Source organism: Balaenoptera physalus (genome assembly GCF_965194825.1).
Source record: "Balaenoptera physalus genome assembly, chromosome: 10".
NCBI classification, from domain to species: domain Eukaryota; kingdom Metazoa; phylum Chordata; class Mammalia; order Artiodactyla; family Balaenopteridae; genus Balaenoptera; species Balaenoptera physalus.
This window is the reverse complement of record NC_138889.1, coordinates 5,023,439-5,039,387: the sequence shown is the minus strand read 5'-3', so window position 1 is coordinate 5,039,387 and position 15,949 is coordinate 5,023,439. Positions and strand designations below refer to the sequence as shown.

Below are 15,949 nucleotides of genomic sequence, written 5' to 3'. Positions count from 1 at the left end.
AGGAAGTTTAGTTCACTCAGTTAATGAAGTAAATCTTCCTGACAGAAAATCTCCAATAAAATAACTGATTTAAGCAAGAGTCATCAATGGGTGCTAAAATCACTGAGCAAAGGGTAGGCAGAAACAGGTATTTGCTTGGTGTCAAGGTATTACTCCAAGATCACGTACAAATGACAAACAGGGAAACCACATCTTTATAACAGATCTGGTAGTCACCACTTTGATCAAGTGGTCACATTTAGTATCCTTAACAGTGTGGCAATCTGACGTTAAATACCTCCTAAATGGCGTTAACATGAACTACACAGCATCATCTATTAAATATTCTTGCCAAATAAAGTTTTCCTTAAGCTACTCAAGCTTTTCTTAAGACCTAACTTCCAGTAACAGGAAATTCAGGGGGATAGAGGAATAAATTAAATGACACCATTAGGAAACAGACAAACCCAGAAGTGGGAGCATTCTATAAAGCAAGTGGTTTGGTTAATTGTCAGAATAAAAAAAGATGGGTACCCGTCTTTTAAAAAAAGGACTAGAGGCGTAATCAACAAATGCAATGCTGGGGGCAGGGGTAGATTTCCCAAAAGAGACCTTGGCATGCTAAGGAAATTTGCATATGGATTGTTAATTTAGAAAGGTGTTGATAATGATACTGGGGTTAGAATGTCCTTAGTTTTAGGAAACCATGCTGAAATACTGGAGTGTCATGGGGTTTGCAATTTACTTTCAAATGATTACATACTGAGACACACAGAAAGGGAGGAGAGGGGGGAAATGGCAAAAATGTCAATCACTGAATCTAGGTACTGGGGTGTTCACTGCATTTTCCCCTCAATTTCAAAGAGACTGACATTTTTCATAATTAAGTTTAAAAAAAGCGTACCCGTACTGAGAGGAATGGTAGAAAACACACCTACACTGGAATTATATCTGGATACAAATCTCACCTCTATCACTAACTAGTTGTGTGGCCTAAAGCAAGTTACTTGATATCACTTGAGTTTGTCTCATCTGTAAAACTCAAGTAATAATATCTTAAGTCATTAGGTTGTTCTGAGAATAAAATCACATCAGATATGTAAAATGCCTAGCAGTGTTGCACACAATAAGTAAATCTGATTTTCATAATTAATGCAATCATCCTAAAATACAAGACTATAGGAAAACATTCCTTTCATTATTGCCACATTCCATGATTAGGAAGCTACATTAGGTAAAATTAAATACCCATTGGCAGTGAAAGTGAAGTAATGGGGGTAAGTAACTGTATAAATGAAGATTTACATAATATTTTTTTAAATGCAGTAATTCCGACCGAAACCCTCTAGGCAAATAAAATCTACCTATCCAAACTATTGGTATCTATCAAATTGTGAAGTCTGCTTTTGGTATTAGCCGCTTATCCGAATAAAACAGTAAGAAAATAAGTGGAAGTTAAAGAGAATGTCTTCCCAACCAACAGAAAATCTACTTATACGTCGAAAAAAATGTAAGTTCTGGCCTTCATTTCTATAAGTCAGTCCCAATAAAGCAGACTTACTGGGCTTTACTCTAAATTCTGGTTAACCTTCATACAACTCACAAGCATGCTTCCTTTCATCAGTTCTAACGTACTCGTCATTTCACTCGCAGGTAACCCTTTTCTGGTTAGGCCAGCAGAAAATGACTAGACGCAGACTGATCCCCAGATAGCGAAGAAGAAAAGGGTTTTTTTCATTTTTTGTTTTTTAAGTAGGTGCCAACCTTTTCTTCCCAGTACCAGAGAAAAAAAGCAGCAGGGGAGAGGAGGGAACAGTGGGTCTCGCGCTGCAGGCTCGACCAGGTGAGACGCTAACACCCCGCCTCCTCGGGGTTAGGGTGCTGGGCACACGCGCGTGCGGATGCGGGGCGTCCTGGGAGATCGGGGCAATTTCTCCTGGACGGCGGGACCCCAGGCCAGTCTCCTTCCCGAAGGCTTAGATGCCATTGAGGGGACCCTGCGGGGTGTCTCCCGGCGCGGAGGGGGTGACGAGACCAGGCGTTCCCTTCCGTCCAGCGCCCAGATGGGGGACGCGCGGCATCAGCCCTTCGGAGAGCGCGCCCGAGGGCGCGGGCGGCGAAGAGGGGCCGGCCCTGCCCTCCCCTCCCCGTTACCTGCGGGCTGCGGTGCCAGGGCCCGGAGGCCTGCTGCTCCTCCTCCTCCTCCTCCTCCCCGCCAGGCTGAGGCGGCGAGGGGGTGGTGGCGGCGGTGGTGGCGGCAGCCCGGGGGGAGGGGGCGGAGCGCGCGGCCCGCTCCCTCTCTCCTCCCCCGGGAGGCGGAGGAGACCCTATCTCGGGCCGCCGCGCCTAGGCCTGTGGACAGCCTGCGGCAGGGGCATGGCGGCCCCGAGCAGCGGCGTGCCTGCGAGGTGGGAGAGTGCGAGGCGGCGGGAGGGGAGCGCTCCGGGGGCCTGAGGGGAGGAGCGAGGGGGCCCGGCGAGCCGCGCGCGGGCGGCCGTTGGGGGCGGTTGGCCGAGGGCAGGCGGCGGTTTGGGGAGCGCGGCGACGGCTCGCGTTTTCCCGGCGGGGCGGGGTGGGGAAGGGGAAGGGGAGTGAGGGGAGGGGAGGGGGAGGTTGGGAGGGAGCCGCCGCCGCGCGCGTGCGGGCCGGCGCCGCCGCGGTTGCCGCTCCGCTCACTCCAGCCTGTTTGGGGGCACTTTGTTTGTGTCCCACAATGCTCTGCGCGGGCGGCCGGGCTGGGGATGGGGAGGGCAAGTGGGCGGGGCGGAGCGAGCTCGGGGGCGGGGCGCGAGCTCCGGGCGGGGGTGAAAACGCGGGTACTGCGCAGGCGCAGAGGAGGCCGCTCCCGGTCGCCGTCGCTTGAGCTTGGTCTCCCGACGCACCCGCGGTTTTTGACAGGGGCCGTGCATCTTCTTGCCTTCGTGAACACGTGTAGAGTTGCCTTCACAGGCCGCCTAGGCCCTGACCAATTCGCCCTTCCTCTACCCGTCCGCTCAGCCGGCTTCCCGCTAACCTTGCCAAGCATTTCTGCGCACGGTGCACGCTTCTTGCATTTTTTTTTCCTTCTTTGAGCTAAAAGCGAAACAAACTCCTGTTTTCTCGAGTGGTTTCTGTAGCGGCGCTGAACCGGAACACCCCAGACGCTTTCTCTCGGTGAGAGGGTGAGCTGGTAGTCAGCCCATTTCTCACACGCGGAAACTGAGGCCTGCGGAGAGGCGGCCCCGGACAGGTGAGGATGCCGTGCGCCGCCGGCTCCCGCGCCCGCCTCCCCGCAGGCAGCCAAGCCCGGCCGGTGCCCGGCTCCCTGCGGCCTCTGCAGCCCGGCGCGTCCTCTCGGCGCCCGAGGATTGTTCTAGAATTTCCCTGGGCCACCCGGCGGGAGGTGCGGTTCTGAAATGACTGGAGAAATCCATCTCATTCCCCGAACACGGGGGGCACCTAGAGCCGCTCCCCAAATATGCCTGTTCCTTCCACACCTGGAGTCTCATTTGGTTCCACCGCCAGTAACCTGGCTTTCCGGCGAGGGAGTATGCGGGGGGCTTGAGAGTTCTCGGTCAACTGCAAAATCGCGTCAAGTGTTAAAACTCCCGGGACCCCAAGCCTTAGCGTCCCCGGCCCGGCGGGCGAGCGCTCGGACGGGGCCCGGTGGCCCGGAGGGGCGCCCTGGGCGGCTGGCAGGAGCGCGCCCCAGGCTAGCCGGCCGGCCGCGCGGGGGCCGAGGGGGTGCGGCCTGCAGCGCCCCGGGGGCTCCGCAGCTGCATGCCGTGTTTTCCCACGCCTTCAGCTTTTGCACCGAAAAACTTCTCCAAAGGGCTTTGTGCAAGGTGGGCCGGCACCCCGTCTGAAGTAGAGTGGCGTTTTCTTCCGAAACACTTGGCAACGTCTTGCACTGATCTCACTGAGAGACAAGCACCCCAGCACCCTAGCACCTCCTCTTTCTAGCCACCGAAATCTACGTGAGAAATAAAGGCCATTAAAAAGCAACGTCAAATTGTATAGCCTTGTGCGGTTTCCAACAGATTTTCAAGTATATATAATGTTTAATCCTCACAGCAATCGTCATACGTAGGTTTTGCTGTTATTCCCACCATCATTTTTATTATTCCCATTTCAGAGATGAGGAAAGTCAGGAAGATGCGAATGAGGCCCAGAAAGTTTTGTGCTGAGATTTGAAGAAGGAGAAGAAAAAGAAGGCGGAATGCTTACCCTGGGAGGGGAACGGCAGCGACAGAGCAAGTCTCAGGAAGGGCCTGGTGTGTGTGAGAGCAGGTGCACAAGGTAATACCTGGAGAAGGATCAAGGTGGGAATAAAGCAGTCAAACAAATCCCGCGGACCTCTCCTAGGGCATTTAATCGGAGAGTCGATAAGGGACCTCTAGGCAAGTCCTTATTGCTTCCCAGGGGACTGAGGTGGCAGCCCTGGCACAGAATACAGCTCTTCTTGTATTACTCTCTTGTCTCTTCTCCGTTTCCTCCCTTTTTGTACTTTTCTGTTTTTCATTTTATATTTAAAAATTATCATTCTCTCACCCCACCCCCTCCCTGGGACCGGAGGATCAATTAACCACCCAATGGCTGTGGGACCCTGAGGGCCCAGGGCTAGGTGGTTGGAGAGGGTGTGAGAAAATATACAAAGATTAACTTTGTAGGAGTCCTCTGTTTTGGCTTTGGGCAGGGTCACTTTCTGTGGCATCTGCAGCCTCCCACCTTCTCCTGGGCTAGTAGAGACTTGCCCTTGGGTTGGTGGAATATACACACCTTTATTCCACACTAGATTAAATAATACTGCTGGGAGGATTTTATGAAACCAGAATCCTGCACACAGGTGAAACAAACAAACGGAGACAGTATGAGGAACCTTTAATTATTAACCTGGTGTAGGTGATTCTGAGGAATTCAGATTTCAGGCAAAGAGGGTTTTATTTCAGCCCTGAGCTGTTTGGGGGACCAGATTCTGGCAGAAATGGCACTTGCGTGTGGTAGACCATGAGGGCTGAATGGGAACTTAGTTACTTAGTCCACAACTTATTTCGGAGCAAGAACACTGGACACTTAACTGAAAGATCTCTAGTCCAACTCGGATAATTCCAATAGAGGAGAACTCAGTGCTGCACAAAGCACCCTTGCTCCCCTGTTAGATCATTCCAACTATATTAACAAATTCGTCTTGCCCCCCGACCCTGAAACTTGCACCTCTTCTCGTATTCCCATTTCATCCTCCATACGGTTAGCACGTCAGCTTGGCTACTTCACTCTTCTGCCACGTCTCAGTTCCAACCCATCAGCAGGTCCTGCTGAATTCGTCCCGTCCTACGACCACCATCGTAATCTTGTAACCAAGCAGGACCCCGTGGCGCCTTCCCAGGACAGGCCTTCCCCCAGGTCCTCTGCTTTAGCTCCTCTCCGAAGTACCTAGATAGTAGTGGATTTGATGCACATTTCCTGAGTTGTTTTGCAGATGTAAAAAACCCCCCCTCTCCAACAAATGGAAGACGTTAACTACTTGGCGACCTTGAGCACAGAGCCCCAGGCCTCCTGGAGCCTAAGGACTGATAAAGTTAACCCCTGTGACCCCACCCTGCTGCCTCAGCATCAGACAGTCAGAGAATTGATAAGCTGATAAGCTGATCACATACCCTGAGGCTCCCCCTGCCACCCTGGCTTTTTAAAGTGCCTTGCCGACCTTCGGGGAGCTCAGGGCTTTTTAGGGCATGAGCCTCCTCATCTCCTTGCATGGCCCCGATGTTTCAGTTTGTTTGGCCTCACTGTGCATCGGGCACACGAACTTGCGTTAACAGTCTAAGACACCAACCAATACCTTGTACCTGGAGAACTGTAACACCACTTACCTGGTTTCCCGAATATACCCCCCGCCCTTCTCTTCACTCTGCATGGTAGCTGGAGTTATAATGCATAGTGATCTTATCACACAGCAATGGCTTCCTATTGTTTTTAGGATAAAATCTCAAACTTTTACCATGGCTTTCACAGCTACAAATGTGGGCCTGTTCAATACATAGCTTCAGCTTCAACTCTCATTATACTCTTTCAAGGAACATGCCAGATGCAGATTTTTTTTTCACATCTAAAATGCCACACTCTCTCCTCCAGTGCACACATTACTCCCTCTGTATATGTATACATTGTTCCCTAGCTAATTCCTCTCAATCGACACATCTCTTCTGCATAATATATGTATTTAAAGAGAAAAACCAGGGCTTCCCGGTGGTTCATTGGTTAAGAATCCGCCTGCCAATGCAGGGGACACGGGTTCGAGCCCTTGTTTGGGAAGATCCCATATGCTACAGAACAACTAAGCCCGTGCGCCACAGCTACTGAGCCTGCACTCTAGAGCCCACGAGCCACAACTGAGCCCGTGTGCCACAACTACTGAAGCCCATGAGCCTGGAGCCCGTGCTCTGCAACAAGAGAAGCCACTGCAGTGAAGAAACCCGCGCACCGCAAGGAAGAGTAGCCCCCGCTCCCTGCAACTAGAGAAAGCCCGCGCGCAGCAAGGAAGACCCAACACAGCCAGAAATAAATAATTAACATAATAATAATAATAAAATAAACAGAAAAACCCCAAGCCCAAATGGCGTCACTTTTCCTAAAGCCCATGGTACCAAACCTAGATTTAATACCTGACCTAATTGCAGTTTTGACCTTTACCGGGAATGTAATCTTAATCAGCCAGTTTGGAAGTTTCTGGTCAGCAATAATAATAATCTGTCACATGGACCCTCTCCATTCCCCACCCCATCCCGCCCCAGGAAGAAGATGCAGTCTGCATGATGAAACCCTTGCTGTCACTTCCCCCCACAGAAGAAGGTGTCCTGGCCTAAAAATAATCTTTTCTATTCTTTTATTAAACATCCCTTGCCCCCCCGCCCCCGCTTCTTCCTATAAAACCTTCCATTTTGTACAGCCCCTCAGAGCACACTCCTCATTGCTAGATAGGATGCTACCTGATTCAGGCATCGAATAAACTGAATTAGATCCTCAAATTTACTGAGTTGAGTTTTGTTTTTTTAACAATATACGTGAACATTATGAGATATAATTCATATACCATACAATGCACCCATTTAAAGTGTTACAGTTCAGTGTTTCCTAGTATATGCAGAGTTGTGCAGTCATCACCACAGTCAATTTTTTTTTAAATTTATTTATTTATATTTATTTTTGGCTGTGTTGGGTCTTCGTTTCTGTGCGAGGGCTTTCTCCAGTTGCGGCGAGCGGGGGCCACTCTTCATCGCGGTGCGCGGGCCTCTCACTACCGCGGCCTCTCGTTGCGGAGCACAGGCTCCAGACGCGCAGGCTCAGTAGTTGTGGCTCACGGGCCAAGTTGCTCCGCGGCATGTGGGATCTTCCCAGACCAGGGCTCGAACCCGTGTCCCCTGCATTGGCAGGCGGATTCTCAACCACTGCGCCACCAGGGAAGCCCCACAGTCAATTTTTGAACATTCTCGTAACCCCAAGAAGAAACTCTTACCATTAGCAGTCACTCTCCCTTCCTCCCCAACTCCTCAGCCCTAGGCAACCACTAATCTGTATACTTTCTGCTTCTACAGATTTGCCCATTCTGGACGTTTCATATAAATGGAATTCAGCTCTCTTTTTGACAACCACTCATTCAAGGCCTCCTCTCCTGTTTCCCCTGACTGTTAGATCCCATGGTATAGATTCTTAGAGCTCCCTGCATTTCTCCAACACTCTTCTCATTACCACTGTATTTCCCTCTTATCATTCACCACTTTAATCCCAGAGCCTAGCACAGTGTCTAGCCCATAATAGGTATTTGATAAATGTTTAAGGAATGAATCATGATTAATGAAATAAATGAATATGGGGGCCAGTTTTATCAGTTAGTAGAATGGCAACTTCCCAAGACCTGTGATGTCAGGGAAGAAGCTTGTGCTTCAGTAGACTTACCCATTCTTCTCCAAGATGCCAGAATATCCACAATTAAAGTCCATCCTTTTGATTTTTTTTTTTGAATGTTTGTAGCAGCTTTATTCATAATTGTCAAATCTGGTCACAACATCCTTTTGATTTTTGAAGACTCGTTAGATCTTTAAGATGCAACTGTTGAAATACAACTCGTCTTCAGATGGGGAATTGGTGGTTTAATTTTTTTCTTTTAATCCAAGGAAGAAGGCAGTGCTTTGGTCTCAGTGATTTGATCTTAATGCTTTTGTTTGCTCTCAGCCCACCTCGCCTCCCACCACAACACTATTTTTCTTCCTCTTCACAGGATTCACAGCCAGACTTCTCAAACCTAAATGTTATCCGCACTCACTGTTCTTTGTTCTTGCTTCTCCTTCTTTACTTCTCATCCCCTCTAATTTGCTCTTCCCTTCACTCTACCTTCTTACTGTCACCAGTTATTTCTGTGTTGCTAATCCAGAGGATATTTATTTGCACTCTCATCTTAGTGGATTTTTTTTGGGGGGGGTGTGCCACACAGCTTGTGGAATCTTAGTTCCCTGATCAGGGATTGAACCCCGGGCCCACGTCAGTGAAAGTGCCAAGTCCTAACCACTGGACTGCAAGGGAATTCCCCATCTTACTGGACTTTTGAGCAGCATTTGGACTTGTTGAGTATGAGTACTCGATCAAACTTGAAACACTCTCTCCCTTGTCTTTGCTGACATTCTCAATGTGCATGCAGGGTTGAGAACTAGTGTTTATACTATCTTCCGGGACCAGTGAGTCTCAAAAATGTGGTCTCCAGCCTGCAGTATTAGCGTCACCTGTCAAATTGTTAGAAATGTGGATTCTTAAGTCATATCTAGACCTACTGATTCAGAAACTTTGGGGTAGTGGCCCAGCGATCTGTGTTTAAATGAACTCTCCAGGTAATTCAGACCCTTGCTCAAGTTTAAGAACTGGTGCCCAGGCAAACCTGTCTACTCACATAAACTCTTTGAGCCATTCTTTTTTTTTTAATGCACTTTAAAAAAATTTTATTTTTATTTTTGGCTGCATCGGGTGTTAGTTATGGCACATGGGCTTCTCTCTAGTTGTGGCGTGTGGGTTTTCTCTCTCTAGTTGTGGCACATGGGCTCAGTAGTTGTGGCACACGGGCTTAGTTGCCCTGCAGTATGTGGAATCTTATATCCCCAAGCAGGGATCGAACCCACATCTCCTGCATTGGAAAGCAGATTCTTTACCACTGGACCACCCAAGCCACTGATTCTTAAATGCACGCTTCTAGCCCATATCTCTCTACCCAGCTCCAGATGTGCCTGTCTAACTGCCTACTCGTTCCACTTTGCTTGGTTGTCTCAGAAATACCTCAGACTCAACATGTCCAAGATAGGCGAATGGCCTTCTATAGACAGTGTTCTTGCTCACTGTTTTCTGATCACCGAAGGGTACCATTTTAGAACCAGGCACAAAAATCAGAACCCAGGGTCATCTCTGACACCTCCCTCTCTCGATTTATTATTAAATTATGTCAATTTTGCTTTCCAAATTTCTTTTAATATAAACATCTTCTTTATTGTGGAGAATTTCAAACATATAAAATATAGAAAGAACAGTTAAAAATATATAAACATGTACCTAACACCCAAGCCCCCAAATCCAGTCAATGGCCAACATTGCCTCGTCCATACCCCCATCAATTTTTTCCCCTTCCCATATTATTTTGAAGAAAAGTCCAGATATCATATGATTTTCTATGTAAATAGTCTGTATTTCTAAAAGAGTTCAAAAAAAACTCCCAATGCCATAATCACAAATTTAAAATAACAATGATTCCTTAATGTCATAAAATATCCTGTTAGTATACACATTTCCAATAGACTCATAAATGTTACATTTTTTTTTAACCAAATGTGTCAGTGAGGAGCTATACTGTGTTTGGGTGGTACATTATTTTTTTTAATTAAAAAATAAATTATTTTGGAGTGTAGTTGATTTATAATGTTGTGTTAGTTTCAGGTATACAGCAAAGTGAATCAGTTATACATGTACATCTGTCCACTCTTTTTTAGATTCTTTTTGGGTTGGTACATTTTTGAAAGTCCTCTGTATTTATTTTTTCTTTCTTTCTTTTCCCTTTTTTTGTTTTTGGTTTTTGGTGTTTTTGCCGTGCCGCTAGGTGTGCGGGTTCTCAGTTCCCTGACCAGGTATTGAACCCGGGCCATGGTAGTGAAAGCCCAGAATCCTAACCACTAGGCCGCCAGGGAACGCCTAGTATTTTTTTAAATTTAAGGAAGTTAGTTGTTTGTCCTTTAGTTTTTACCACAATACAGATTTTGTCAGTTGCATCCCCGCGGCATACTTTAACATGTTACCTTGTCCTCTGTTATTTTCTATGAATTGGTAGTAAGATCTAGATGTATTATCAGATTCGAGTTTAATTTTTTGGCAGGATACCTTCCTAGGTGGTGGTGTATTTTTCCATTAGGAGACACACAGTGTGTGCTTGTCTCTCTTTTTGTAGTGTTAACAGCTGTTGATGAATAATGCCTACATCAATTCATTCATTAGGAGTTTTAAAATGGTGATGTAATTCAATCATTCTTCATTTAGAAGCTGCAATATTTCTACAAGGGAAATCACCCCTCTTCAATTATTTGATTACCCGTTGGTATAGTTCATGTAAGAAAGCAGGATAAATGCTTGTTTCTTTCCCTTTCACTATCTCTTAACCCTGTCTACTCTCATTTTCAACTGCCACCATCCTGATCCAAAATCCTTAACCTAACCTCCAAGATCTTGAACCTTTAGTGCCCTATTCATCTTGCAAGGTCCTGAATGATCTGGTCCCTGCCTGTTTCTCCAGCCTCATTTCATGCTATTTTCCTCTTCCTTTTCTCACTATATCCAAGCCTCAAAAAGCTTTTGATGACCCCTCTACCTGGAAGGCTTTCTCCAATGTCCTCTTCCCTTACTAACTCTTACATTGCTTTCTTAAGGAAGGCTAGATTGGTGTTCCAGTTATAATCTCTTATACCACCTTCTACTTGTCATTCATAGCAAGTCTTATAGCTTGTATTAAGATTATTTCTGTGATTATTTGTTTAATATTTGCCTCCCCCACTAAACTATAAGATCAAAAAAGTCAGGGACCATGTCTATTTTGGTACCATATTTTTTCCTAAGCTTAATTTAATGCTCGGAATATAGTATGTGTGCAAAAAATAAATGTTGAATAACATTGAATTGAAGTCAGATTTGGGAAAAATAAAACATTTGTCTCGATTTGTAAAGAGTAAAGATAACTAACATTTATTGAGAGCAAGGTACTCTCCTAAGTTCTTCTAATATTCATTATAACCTTATGAAGTAGATATTACAATTACCTCTAATTGACAGATAAGGAACTGAAGAGAGAGTAAGCCATTTGCCCAAGTTCACATAGATAGTAAATGTCAGAGTCAGGATTGAAATCTAGGCAATCTGGGGACTTCCCTGGTGGCGCAATGGTTAAGAATCTGCCTGCCAATGCAGGGGACACAGGTTCGATTCCTGGTCTGGGAAGATCCCATGTGACGCGGAGCAACTAGGCCCGTGCGCCACAACTACTGAGCCTGCACTCTAGAGCCCTAGAGCCACAATTACTGAGCCCGTGAGCCACAACTACTGAAGCCCGTGTGCCTAGAGCCCGTGCTCCGCAACAAGAGAAGCCACCGCAATGAGAAGCCTGCGCATGGCAACGAAGAGTAGCCCCTGCTCGCCGCAACTAGAGAAAGCCCACTCGCAGTAATGAAGACCCAATGCAGCCAAAAATAATTAATTAATTAATTAATTAAAAAAAAAAGAAATCTAAGCAATCTGGCTCTAGAACCCCAGATATAAGGTTAAAACCCTAATATACTGCAGTTTGTAAGAACAACAACACAAATGTCTACACCGGAGAGGAACTGGCCTCAATTCTGTGAGTCCTAAATTCAAAAATGCCAGAGAAGGGGCTTATTAGCTTAGGTCAGGTCAGGTACTCATCCCTAAACCAACCAACCAAAATCAATGCAATGGGCATCATTAAGAACATGCAGCTTCTATGCCAGATATGTGGATGCAAAGGAGCAATTTCCAGAAGAAGGGGGAATGCCAGGCAGGCAATCTCATAGAGGGTACACACATATTTCTTCCCATACATCCAGTATCATAAATTCCCTTGTCCAACATAATGCACTTTTCCTACATAGAACAACAGATACTTTGCCTCCTCAATGAGAAACTATTCAAAGACATAACTAGCTACCACATCCATCTCTGATTCCCAGAATCTCTGTTTGACCATGTCTGGATATGATTGCACACAGTTTTGCAACCTATCGGCTAAATGACAAATTAAATACTCTCAAAACAGTAGAGTCACAATTGTTTGCAAAGATTCTAAAGTCAGCTCCTGATGCTGAATTTACCTTGGGCCAGTGATAACCTCCAAGACCCATATTAGGCAAAGTTATCCCAGAGGCCACAGAGGAGAAAAGTGCATAGACCAAACTAAGAAGCTCAAATCCCACAGTTTATCAATAAAGTTTAAAACACATAGTGAGAAGTAAGGGGAAAGGTGGGGTATGTGAACACACATTGGATAAGCTACGAGCACGGTGGAAGAACCATACTACCTGAGTCTGGATTATACAATGTTCATATTCCTGTTTTTTCCCTGTTGTGTTAGCTTTCCTCTCTGGTGGTGGGGCTTTATGGGAATCAGTTGCGTCTGAGCAAGGGGATCCCATAGACTGAAGGTACATAGGGCCATCATACACACTTGTTTATTGGAATGATGCAGGGGCAAATATACCTGGCAAATACCTGTATCAGTTACCCTGATGAGTAGCTGTGTTTTTTTTTTTTTAAGTAATTTTATTTTATTTTTTTTATTTTTATTTTTTTATTAATTATTTTATTTTTGGCTGCATTGGGTCTTCGTTTCTGTGCGAGGGCTTTTTCGACTTGTGGCGTGCGGGGGCCACTCTTCATCGCGGTGCGCGGGCCTCTCAGTGTCGCGGCCTCTCTTGTTGCGGAGCACAGGCTCCAGACACGCAGGCTCAGTAGTTGTGGCTCACGGGCCTAGTTGCTCCGCGGCATGTGGGATCTTCCCAGACCAGGGCCCGAACCTGTGTCCCCCGCATTGGCAGGCAGATTCTTAACCACTGTGCCACCAGGGAAGCCCAGGTAATTTTATTTAATTAATTAATTTATTTACTTTTTGGCTGCGTTGGATTTTCGTTGCTGCGAGCGGGCTTTCTCTCTAGTTGCAGCGAGCGGGGGCTACTCTTCGTTGCGGTGCGCAGGCTTCTCATTGCGGTGGCTTCTCTTGTTGTGGAGCACAGGCTCTGGGCACACAAGCTTCAGTAGTTGCAGCACGCAGGCTCAGTAGTTGTGGTGCACAGGCTTAGTTGCTCTGCTGCATGTGGGATCTTCCCAGACCAGGAATCGAACCTGTGTCCCCTGCATTGGCAGGCAGATTCTTAACCACTGCGCCACCAGGGAAGTCCAGTAGCTGTAGTTTCACCTACATTTCTCGGGCAGAGGACAAGTGGGGTCAGAAGGGCATCATCTATGGGTGGCTCATAAACGTTGGATGCTTGGTGTATCTCACGTATATTTAGTGAATCAGGAATATTTGGTATGTCTTGGTCCTTCCTTCCCTGTCTATCTAGTTCAGAACATGTACGCTCTATACTTATTTTTATATCTCTCCAACATTCCTCGCATGCCATTGGCTTCTATACTCGGTTTCATCTAGCCGCCTTCTTTTTTTGTCTTATTTTCTATAGTAAACATGGAAAATAACTAAATTATACAACAAACACGTTACAAATCTTACAAATCAGGTGTAGTTGAAATTACCTTGGAAGATCTCTTAAATCACCCATAGAGCACAATATGTTGTACTTATGAGCCACTGTGGAGGCTGACATGCCACCTCTCACGATGTCTGACCCAGTGGGTCTTCCCTCCAGTGTGGGGACAGATGGCTCACTCCTCTGTTGAGTACCAGAGAAGGCTGTGGGCTTCTGTTTAGCGACTCGCACTCCGACTGCTGGGTGTCCCCGAAACTGAGACCAGAAACCGAGTCCAATCAAGCAAACGACAGGTTCCCGTCTCCCACCTCCTGCTTACTCCGAGCATCCACTCGCTGGATGAAACAGTCAATGAAATACTGCCCAGTTGTGGGTAATAAAAAACCAGACTTCCCACAGTAGCCATCTACACGGGGGAAAAGAAGTTCCCAACTCCCTTAGGCGTGTTTTTAACACTGGCCGGTAATCGTGCTCTATTTTCCTAGTCAATTCACTCTTTTGCTTTCCTACAGGACTATTTCCTAACGTCTCCTCTCCTGTCAAACCTCTAATACCTCTTCTTTACTCTCACTCACAGTTTATGACCCATAACATGAATGACCACAAATGTAGTGCCTGAGATCAACACAAATATATTGTCTTATAGTTCTATAGGTCAAAACGTCGACACAGGACTCACTGGGCTAAAATCAAGGTGTAGGCAAGGCTGTGTCCCTTTCTGGAAGCTCAAGGGGAGAACCCATTTCCTTGCTTTTTCGGGCTCTAGAGGCCATCTGCATTCCTTGGCTCACGGTCTCCTGTCTGTAAAGTCAGCAACTCTCTGACCCTATATCCATTGTCACATGTTGTTCTGATGCAATCTTCTGTTTCCCTCTTCCAGTTTTGTTTGTTTGATTTTAGTAATAGCTTTATTGAAGATCTAATTCACATACTATACAATTCACCCATTTAAAGTGTACAATTCAGTCATCTTTAGTATATCCACAGAATTGTGCACCTTTCACCACTACCAGTTACAGAACAGTTTTCATCATCCCCCAGAGAAACCCTGTACCCTTTAGCAGTCACCCTGTATTCTCCCCAGCCCCAAACCCTGGCAACGACTAATTTACTCTCTGTCTCTATGGATTTGCCTATTCTGGACGTTTCGTCTAAGTGGAATTATACAATACATGCTCGTTTGTGCCTGTCTTCTCTCACTTAGCGTGTTTTTAAGGTTCCTCCGTGTTGTAACATGTGGCAGTATTTCATTCCCCTCTTCCACTTTTAAGGACTCATGTAATTAGATTGGGCCTACCCAGATAATCCAGCATAATCTTCCCATCTCAAGGTCCTTACCGTTAATCACATCTGCAAATTCCCTTTGACCATGTAAGTTAATATTCACAGGTTCCAGGGATTAGGGTGTGACAACTTTGGGGGGCCATTACTCTGCCTACCACAATGACCATCCTTCCTATATCAGAAAGGAAAGAAAAGCAGTCAGAAGAGAATTTTGACAGACTCTTTATCACCACATCTACCCACCCATCCCCACTGTGTGGATCCAGGGACTCTGCCTTCCTTCCTGTGGGGTGGTTGAAACTCTCTTGCTCCCAGCATTTCCTTCATTTTGTTTCTTGTTTTTGTTTTTTTTTTGCCTGCACCTCGCGGCATGTGGGCTCTTAGTTCCCCAACCAGGGATCGAACCCGTACTCCCTGCAGTGGAACTGCAGAGTCTTAACCACTGGACCGCCAGGGAAGTCCCAGCCCTTCCTTCAGAGACTGCCCCTTCCTCTGCTGCCAGCAAGGCCTCACAGCCACCTGGCACCAGGCCATGTCCTCTTGCTCACTCAGTAACACCCCTGGAGCTATCTCCCTGCTCTCTGCATTATCATTTCCCCCCTTCTCCAGCTTCATTACAACTGGCATCAAAACAACTTGTAATTTCTCCCTTCTTAAATTCTTTCTTGACCTCTTCCTTCTCCTTCTACTGCCCCATTTCTTTGCTCCCTTTTACAACAAAACTTCCTGAAAGATTTATCTGCATTGTTTCCAATTCTTTCCCTTTAAAAAATTTTTTGTTGTTGCATGGTTAAATGTACATAATATAAAATTTGCCATTTTATCCGTTTTTAAGCATACAGATCAGTGGCACTAAGAACATTCACACTGTTGTGCAATCATGACCACGTTGAGAACTTTCCAGAACTTTTAAA

General features: G+C 46.3%; 2 protein-coding genes across 6 annotated transcripts in view; one reads left to right on the top strand and one right to left on the bottom strand.

Moving 5' to 3' along the window:
• The window catches only part of ZBTB44 (zinc finger and BTB domain containing 44), a 66,868-nt gene extending 64,605 nt beyond the window's left edge, over positions 1-2,263 (bottom strand). For all 4 annotated transcript variants that reach the window (XM_082476235.1, XM_082476236.1, XM_082476234.1 and 1 more), the window contains exon 1: positions 2,134-2,263. The gene's annotated coding sequence lies outside the window, so the exon portion shown is untranslated. The remainder of the gene's footprint in view (positions 1-2,133) is intronic.
• Positions 2,256-15,949, top strand: part of ADAMTS15 (ADAM metallopeptidase with thrombospondin type 1 motif 15) — a 117,465-nt gene continuing 103,771 nt past the window's right edge. For both annotated transcript variants that reach the window (XM_082476213.1, XM_082476212.1), the window contains exons 1-3: positions 2,256-2,387; positions 3,084-3,208; positions 4,094-4,257. The gene's annotated coding sequence lies outside the window, so the exon portion shown is untranslated. The remainder of the gene's footprint in view (positions 2,388-3,083; positions 3,209-4,093; positions 4,258-15,949) is intronic.